Source organism: Mustelus asterias, chromosome X (genome assembly GCF_964213995.1).
Source record: "Mustelus asterias chromosome X, sMusAst1.hap1.1, whole genome shotgun sequence".
Taxonomy (NCBI): domain Eukaryota; kingdom Metazoa; phylum Chordata; class Chondrichthyes; order Carcharhiniformes; family Triakidae; genus Mustelus; species Mustelus asterias.
Window position 1 is genome coordinate 17,217,373 of NC_135834.1, and position 9,550 is coordinate 17,226,922.

At 44.0% G+C, this 9,550-nt stretch overlaps 1 pseudogene; it reads right to left on the reverse strand.

The window, feature by feature from the left end:
- Positions 1-535: 535 nt before the first annotated feature.
- Positions 536-1,469, reverse strand: LOC144481862 (uncharacterized; annotated as a pseudogene).
- Positions 1,470-9,550: the final 8,081 nt, after the last annotated feature.

The window sequence follows — 9,550 nt, forward strand, 5'->3', positions numbered from 1 at the left end:
CTCCCTGTGTCTGTGTGGGCTTCCTCCAGGTCTCCGGTTTCCTCCCACAGTCCAAAGATGTGCAGGTTAGGTGAACTGGCCATGCGAAATCCTGCCTTAGTGCACCCAAACAGGCGCGGGAGTATGGCGACGAGGGGGCTTTCACAGTAACTTCATTGCAGTGCGAATGTAAGCCTACTTGTGACTAATAAATAAACTTTACTTTCGAAAATATTCAGTCTTGGATATGGTTTTCAGTTGCAATTGAATCTGTTTTCAGGTAAAGTGTGACTTCGCTGGTGTCTCAGCAGGTGATGTGGACAAGTAAATCTCTTCTCACACACGCAGCAGGTGAACGGCCACTCCCCAGTGTGAGTGCTCTGGTGTCTCACCAAATCGGATGAGTGGGTGAATCTCTTCCCACACTCAGAACTGGGGAATGGCCTCACCCCTGTGTGAATGTGCTGGTGTTTCAGCAGATCAGATGAATGGGTGAATCTTTTCCCACACTCTGTGCAGGGGAACGGCCTCTCTCCAGTGTGAGTGCGCTGGTCTCTCACCAGATCATATCTTCTCCTAAAGGTCTTCTCACATTCAGAGCATTGAAAGGGTCCCCAATCAGAATGAACACGTTGGTGTTCAATGCACTGGGAGGATTGACTGAATCCCTTGCCCCACACACACAGCAGGTGAATGGCCTCTCCTCAGTGTGGGTGCGTCGGTGTTTCTTGAGGTCAGATGACTGAGTGAAACTTTTCCCACACTCGGGGCAGGTGAATGACTTCTCCCCAGTGTGAACAGACCGGTGTATCTGCAGGTGATGTGGACAAGTAAATCCCTTCCCACACGCGGAGCAAATGTACGGTTTCTCCCCAGTGTGAAGACGCCTATGAATCAAAAGGTTGCATGACCGAGAGAATGTTTTCCCACACTCGGAGCAGATGAATGACCTTTCCCCAGTGTGAACCTGTCGGTGTGTCAGCAGGTGGGATGACATTGTGAATCCCTTCCCACACTCGGAGCAGATAAATGGTCTCTCCCCAGTGTGAATTCGCTGGTGTTTCAGAAGATCGGATGATCAAATGAAAGCCTTGCTACACCTGGAGCAGGTGAATGGTCTCTCCTCGGTGTGAATGCGCTTGTGTGTAAGAAGCTGGATTGAAAGAATGAATCTCTTCCCACACACAGTGCAGGGGAACGGCCTCTCCCCTGTGTGATTATACTGATGTCGCAACAGGTCACTGCTTCTTTTGAAGCTATTCCCACATTTGATGCATTTAAAATGTCTCTTATCTGAGTGAATTAGTTGGTGGTCAGTGTATTGGGAGGAATGCGTGAATCTCTTCCCACACGGAGAGCTGCTGCATGGCTTGTCCTTGGTATGAACCGCTCTGGTGCTCAGAGAGATGCTCTGACTCGTTGAACCTCTTCCCACACAGAGAGCAGGTGAATGGCCTGTTGCTACTGCGAGCTCGCTGGCGTGTCAGCATGTTTATTGGCAGAGTCAATCCCTCCAACAGGAGGAGCTGGTGAACGGCCTCTCAGCAGTTTCCAGCTCAGTGTGTCTGTCTCGGTGCTGTCCCAATCACACTGATATTTAAATTGTTTCCCACAGACAAATATTTTCCCTAACACATTCAAAGGACGATGATATCCTGGAGATTGTTTTTACTGTGTCAGATCTTGATGTGATGTTTGATTTGATTTTCCTTTCTGTAAATCCTCCCGTTCTAATATCCTGTAAAATAAATTGAAAACAATTCTCACTCTAAGAACAGATACAAATTCAGAACAGACAATTATAATTTCTGTGGAACATAATTTCCCCAAGTCTCAGTCTTTCACTCTCATAGGGTGAGAAAATAACAATGAAACAACCTCTTTTCATGCCCCTTTCTGCAGGGTTGCACACAGCAATGTCCTGCAGACTGATCAATGCCCGGAGTCTCCAGATTTGGCAGCACGGTGGAACAGTGCTTAGCACTGCTGCCTCGCAGCAGTTTACGGGACCCGGGGTCGATTCCCGGCTTGGGTCACTGTTTGTGCAGAGTCTGCACGTTCTCCCCGTGTCTGCGTGGGTTTCCACCAGATTTCTTCCCATAGTCCGAAAGACGTGCTATTTAGGTGCACTGGCCATGCTAAATTCTCCCTCAGTGTACCTGAGCAGGCGCCGGAGTGTGGCGACTAGGTCAGTTTCACAGTATCTTTATTGCAGTGTTAATGTAAGCCTACTTGTGACAATAAATACATAAACTTAAAACTTGCCCCAAAATGTGTAGATTCGGGGGATTTGCGGGGTGAATACATGGGGATACGGGGTAAACCTGGTTAACAGTCGGTGCAGAGTCCATTGACCGAATGGCCTCCTTCTGCACTGTAGGGATTCTATGAAATCCGGGAGTGGTTGGGAACCGCAGCCAATCTTGGGAGACACCTGAACCGTCCAGGCTCAACCCCGCCCCTCCTTCACTCCGATTGGCTGGAGGACCAACCGCTCTCACACAGTCCTCCTGCCTCGCTCCCGCTTCCTATTGGTCTGGAGCTGCCGTCAATCACCGGGCCATTGTGAACTGTGGCATGCGCAGTGCTGTTCCTCAGCCGAAGGGCGATCGACCCGGGAGAACTGGGTGGAATGGGAGACATGATGTGGAGATGCCGGCGTTGGACTGGGGTAACCACAGTAAGAAGTCTAACAACACCAGGTTAAAGTCCAACAGGTTTATTTGGTAGCAAAAGCCATTAGCGTTCGGAACGCTGTTCCTTCGTCAGGTGGGTGGAAGTTCTGATCACAAACAGGGCACAAAGACACAAGCTCAATTTACATGAATAATGATTGGAATGTGAGTATTTACAGCTAATCAAGTCTTAAAGGTACAGACAATGTGAGTGGAGAGAGCATTAGGCAACAGTTAAAAAGATGTGTATTGTTTCCAGACAGGAAAGTTAGTGAGATTTTGCAAGTCCAGGCAAGTCATGGGGGTTACTGATAGTACTTGTACTCATGTCACACTATCAGTTATAACAATGGACCCAGCACTGATCCCTGTGGCACACCACTCGTCACAGGCCTCCGCTCAGAGAAGCAATCCTCCACTACCACTCTGTGGCTTCTTCCATTGAGCCAATGTCTAATCCAATTTACTACCTCTCCATGTATACCTAGCGACTGAACCTTCCTGACTAACCTCCCATGCGGGACCTTGTCAAAGGCCTTACTGAAGTCCATGTAGACAACATCCACTGCCTTCCCTTCATCCACTTTCCTGGTAACCTCCTCGAAAAACTCTAATAGATTGGTTAAACATGACCTACCACGCACAAAGCCATGTTGACTCTCCCTAATAAGTCCCTGTCTATCCAAATATTTGTAGATCCTATCTCTTAGTACTCCTTCCAATAATTTACCTACTACTGACGTCAAACGTACCGGCCTATAATTTCCCGCATTACTTTTTGAGCCTTTTTTAAACAACGGAACAACATGAGCTATCCTCCAATCATCCGGCACCTCACCCGTGGATACCGACATTTTAAATATATCTGCCAGGGCCCCTGCAATTTCAATTCTAGTCTCCTTTAAGGTCCGAGGGAATACCCTGTCCGGTCCTGGGGATGTATCTACTCTGATTTGCTTCAAGACAGCAAGCACCTCTTTCCCTTTAATCTGTATATAAGATGAAACTCTTAACCTCAGGGTCGGGCGACATTGTTTTAGTTTTTCCCATTCCTGGGTAAACTCCAGCTCTTCATTCCTCCAGCAATGTCAAAGTTAATTTATTAGTCACAAGTAAGGCTTACATTAACACTGCAATGAAGTTACTGTGAAATTCCCCTCGTCGCCACCGTCCGATGCCTATTCGGATCAATGCACCTAACCAGCACATCTTTCAGAATGTGGGAGGAAACCGGAGGAAATCCACGCAGGCACAGGGCGAACGTGCAAACTCCACACTGTGATCGACGCTGGGAATGTGAACCCGGGTCCCTGGCACTGTGAAGTAGCAGTGCGAACCACTGTGCTATCGCTGCTTTAGTGCGAGTCGAACAGTTTAGTGCTTAATTTAACAAGACGTTTTCTTCTCATTTTGCGCGAGATTTGAACCCAGATCTGGGAGATAGTGTCAGTAGAAACAATAATCATCCCCATTGTCATTTAATCATTCCAGCCTTCCATCCTATCACAAGACCATTTGCTCTTTCCTCCTCCGACCACCGCCCCCTCCCCCGCCTCCTATTTTTCTTGACTCTGCATTTTCTTTAAACCATTATTCTTCCAGTTTGGATAAGAGATCAGCCACCTGAGACATTCACTGTGTTCCCCTCTCCATTGACACTTGTTTGACCTGCTGAGCGTTTCCGACATTTTCTGCTTTGAGGTGGCATTTGCAGCAACTGTGATGTCTTGTTTTTGGGTCAGTGTGGATCAGTTTTCTCTGACCGAACCTTACTTGTTTAAATAGTTAAAGGGCAGAGGTGTTAAATAATAACACATCAGGCTATGTCACCTGTCTCACATGAAATGAAACAAACTGAGAATTAATCATTCCTAAAATATTACGAGTGTAATATGTGTTTCGTTGCCAAGGCCAGCATTTCTTGGCCATCCCTATTTCACGTTGAACTGAATATTTTTCTGGGCACTTTCAGAGGGCAGTTAAGAGTCAACCACATTGATGTGGGTCTGGAGTCCCATGAAGGCCAGACTGAGTATAGATTGGCCTATTTCCATGCTGTATTGCTCTCTAACTTTATAACTTCTTGAAGGGTTATGGAGAAAGTGCTGGAGAAGTGACTTAATATTGTGACATGGCTATGAGCAGAGTGCGTGACTGTGGGATTTGTGTCATATTCATGAAAGGCTATGGAGAACGAGGCAGAGAATTGGATTGGATTTAGATTGCGGCAGGACTATGGTACGGAGAGAGAGAAGGATTATGGGATTAATATCGTACTAATGTAGGACTATGGGGAAAGAGCGGGAGAATGGGATTGATTCCTGACTGGTATAAGTGCATAGCCCTGAATGCTAAAGGGACCAAGGGGTATTGTGAGAAAGCGGGAGTGGGATACTGAAAGTGCATGATCAACCATGATCATATTAAATAGTTGCACGGGCTCGAAGGGTCGAATGGCCTACTCTTGCACTTATTTTCTATGTTTCTATGTTTCCCTGAAGAGAGCGAGAAAGTTTGGATTCGTGTAAGATTGAAACAGGGCTAATGAGAGACAAAGGAAAAGTGTGATTATTGAACATTTGTATTGGCTATGAGGAGAAAGTGGGACATTAGGATTAATTTGATATATTTACAGGCTATAGTGAAAGAGGGCAAGAGTGGGACAAGTTTATGTTGATAGAGGGATATGTGCAGAGAGACAGAGGGGCAGTGGGCCAAGTTTAACATTGATAAGGGGTTCTGCAGCAGGACTGGGGCAGAGTGTAATTCATACATTTGCTTCACTTTGTTTCAGGTCACCGTTCTCTTTCGAAACACGTCGGTTGTAATTAATTGTTCTCAAGTCAGTTTCCTTTTTTTTCCTTATCTTAACATTGCTCGTCTCCACTATCAGCAGCAGACTTCCTGAACCTCTCATGCTTTCCGAAACCTCTCAGTGCTAAATGAGGAATGATTAATCATCCCTGGAACGCCTGACATTAAACGGTAACAATGAGTTCTGAGCAATGACGACGTTATGAACTTTACAAATGTTGGAAACATATTTGGAATATCCGGATTTTCATTGAGCGCCGCCAGCCGGAATAAATTTCCATTTAACATCTCGTAAAGTTTCACTTTCCTTTCCTGATGCATTGTCCCGCGGTTTGCTCCAGTCTTTTATCAGCCCGGGTTGTTCTCTACACTGCGGAGAACACGTGGAAATGGACATAAATCACTTCTCTCCACAAATGCCACCCCGACTGATCTTTGCTTCACCTCTTCCCACTGCCCCCGTCATGTATTACTGAAGGCACAAAGGCTGACCTGTCTGCAATTGATGTTTAATTATAATAGTCATTTTCAAACTTGGCCGGGGGGCGGGGGGCGGAAATAAAAACTTATACAGAACCTATTTTCCTGATATAAAGATCTGAATGGTGTCTCCACATTTGGGTACAAAATCTGTTTTTCCCACTTCTCTAGCTGAGTGTGACATCAATAATAATAATAATCATAATAAATGTTAATAATAACCATAAAGGTGCTAACAACAACATTGATCATGAAACTATGAAAAAAATGAACAATAATCATAACGATGCTAACAAGTATACTAATGGTAATTATAATGATAATATAAGTAATGATAATATCTTAACAATAATAACAACAATGGAGTAATAGTTAAAGGTGAAGTCGCTATAGTCCCAGGTGACCATTCTCCAGTTTGAGGGAGGGTGCTGCCTCATGTCTATTTACCCTGATGATCAGCACATCTCAGGCGAGGGGCAATTTGAGAAGCGGGGCCTTCATGAACAACTTCAGCAGATACGAGAATAGAACCTGACTCTGCAGCACGATCCAGCCGTCCAGCCAACTGAGCTGAAAATACTGAGACATCGCCCTGAGGGAAAGGGGCTGAGAACAACTGGCGGAAGTGAAAAATTCTCCCGACAATGAGGGACCGAGCGCGAAAAACATCAGTCACAGAGAGGGTCGCAGAGTTGCCAGTTTATGGAAGATATTTCTTCCAAGATAACAGGATTGAGAGGCACCAGGAATATAGAAATCAAAATGATGGAGAAGCAGAACAAGTCAATTAACCCTATATTTGCTCTACGGATTTTGAACGTACTCTTCGCTATATTGCCACGTGGCATAGCTTCCAGAAATTCTCAAATTATGTCCGTTATCCCTAAGTCTCAATCAAAGCCGAATGTGTATGGTCAACAGGAGGACAGCCGGAATTAGCACTCAGTCGGCTCACAACGGAACTAAATCTTGAAGGTATTTACTTTAGATATGCGAGGACTGGCGGAAATTGATTTGCGCAAAGACACTAGAGGATAGCAAGGTAAACAATTAATGGGGGTATTTGAAGGACAGAATTTAACGTGTGGCGGGGTGGCCGTGCAGCGATCTCTTGCCCAGAACAGCATTAAAGAGCGGGAGACGGGATTTAGGAGACGCGGATTCGAGAGAAAGCATCCAACAGTGAGAAAACTGCCAACCATTCGGTCATTAAGGAATTCATTGGTCATTAAGGAATACATTACAATGCACTGAAGTGATCACATTAAGATCAGACATAGTCAACAAGGTTTTACCAAATGGAAATAACGTTTTGCAAAATTTCAATTCTAGTCATGCAGCTTATAAAGTGGTTAAAGGGTAACCTTTCCAAGTGGTATGCATAGATTTCCAGAAGTCATTCGAAAAGATGTTCCACAGCCAATTATCATTATGTCCTTTATCCCATGGTCACAGCTAATATCCGCAGTCTAAAAGTCTAAGCAGGAGCCCATCCGCTATTAGGAGCGCAATCTCATTAACCTCCATAATGATGATTCCAGTGGTCGCGTTGGGTCAGTATTTTCACATCAACTGGATGATACAGTGAGACACTAGATTTGCAGTGCCATTTGGAACAAAAATATAATTCGTAAAAATCTTGAGGCGAACAAGTAAAAACGTGCTGTAAACCTGGTTTTGAATGTTATTTTTTTTCTTTGTGGCCATATACATCCTAGAAAGTAAATAAATTAAGACATTTAGAAATAGTTGGTATCCAGATTTCTGTGAAAGAAAATTGATCCAAATATTTTTTCCTCTGGATGCTGAAGGCCTCCATGGAATAACTGCAAACCAAATAAATGCATTTGTATAATTCAAATAAAACAGTAAAATCACGCAGATGGCGCCATTGCTGCTGGAGAGCGAGGCTGAGAAGAAAGTTTAAAAGAAAGGATCTCTCCTCAATTTTCAGGCCGAGTAAATGGTAAATCCTGTTGAAAAAGTAAGGTTGTGAAAAGAAAAGCCGAAAGCAGCGTGGCTGATGATTTACTGACATAATTAGATTGAGCGAATGTGCCTCATAATGAAATGCAGGCAGTAGCAGTGCCAGTGGAAGTGGCTCGATGTCTCTGGACCAGTAAACCAGGGTAATTCTCTGCAGATCCGGCTTCAAATCACCACCATCTCAAATGGTGAAACTTGAATTAAAAGTCGATCCATGATCGTGAAACCATTGTTGTTCAGATAAAATCGCATTACTTGGCCTACCTGTGCCTCCAGACAAATAGCAATGTGGATGATTCTTAAGTGTCCTCTGAGATGTCGTAGCAAGCCACTCCGTTCAAGGGAAATTTTGTGAAAAATAAATTCTGGCCCAACCATTGGACGCCCACAATCCATAAACAAATGTTTTAAAAAACAGCGTTGCAAAGTAATGATTGAAGATTTATCGTCAGAGTGTCTTAAATCATCACGTTGCAACTTCTAAAATAAATCACTTTTATGCCACGTTGCAATCTGATAACTCCGCACAGATATGGCCTGAAAGTTCTTGTCTCGAAACTTTTTCAATTTTATAATGTATTCAGTTTTGCACTTAGAGTTCAAAATAATGTGAAATGTATTGTTAAGTATTTTAAATGCATTGAAAAGTATGTTTAAGCACGAAAAGTATGTCAATGTGCGGGACAGTTTTAAAGTGCTTAGAAATAATTGAATCATCTTAAAACGCTCACGTTTCTTTAAGCTAAAAGCTGACCCCAATGAGCATGTGTGCGGCTCGTGCTTTCATGAGATGGTGGCGGGGCTTCATCACAATCTCACCCAACTGCTCAGTTTGACAAATCATTTTGTCTCTGGGCCATGCTGTACTCAAACGTTGAAATTATGTAGACAGCCAACGTAACAGACAAATTCGCATTTCTGGCAGCATTCAGTGTGATATGCCTTTGATTCACCATCGACCACAAAATCCAGGGCGTTACATTCTCATCGATAAAGGGACTTGGCTTCATTCTGCTATCTGTTTTCCCTCCAATGCATCCCTTTGACATGATACATGCTCCCCAAAAGAACTTAAAAGCAATCCGGAGCAGCTGGCTTCACCTGTTTTCTGTTCAATTAATGCAAAAGATGAGACCGTCTAATTACCTCCCTGGAGTATGATGTCAGGTATAACTGCGCCAATCCTTCAGTCAAGAGCAGAACGCGTTCAGAACCTCTGACAGAAATGCACGGATCACCAAAAGGCCTGCTATTTGCCATTTATTACCCGGTTCTGGCAGCTATCGGGGTTCCAGGTAAACTATTGTGATTGCTTATTAGGCGCGGGAAACGCCACTTTACAGCATCACTTGCACCACTTAAAGGTATCACATTTCCACAATGTGGTTACCCTTTCTCCCAGTTAATGGAGTATTTCCCAACTTTATCCGTATTATTCTCCTCATTAACTAATCAATGTCTCTCTTTTAACTGTATTTGTGTCACACTTACTCTCTTTTACCTGTATTTGTGTTACACTTACAACCCTATTTTGCCATTTTAAATGTGTAAACTCTCAATTTTAACTATAAAAAATATTCGCTTTCCGAAGATGTTTTGTCGTTTTTCGTGGTGTA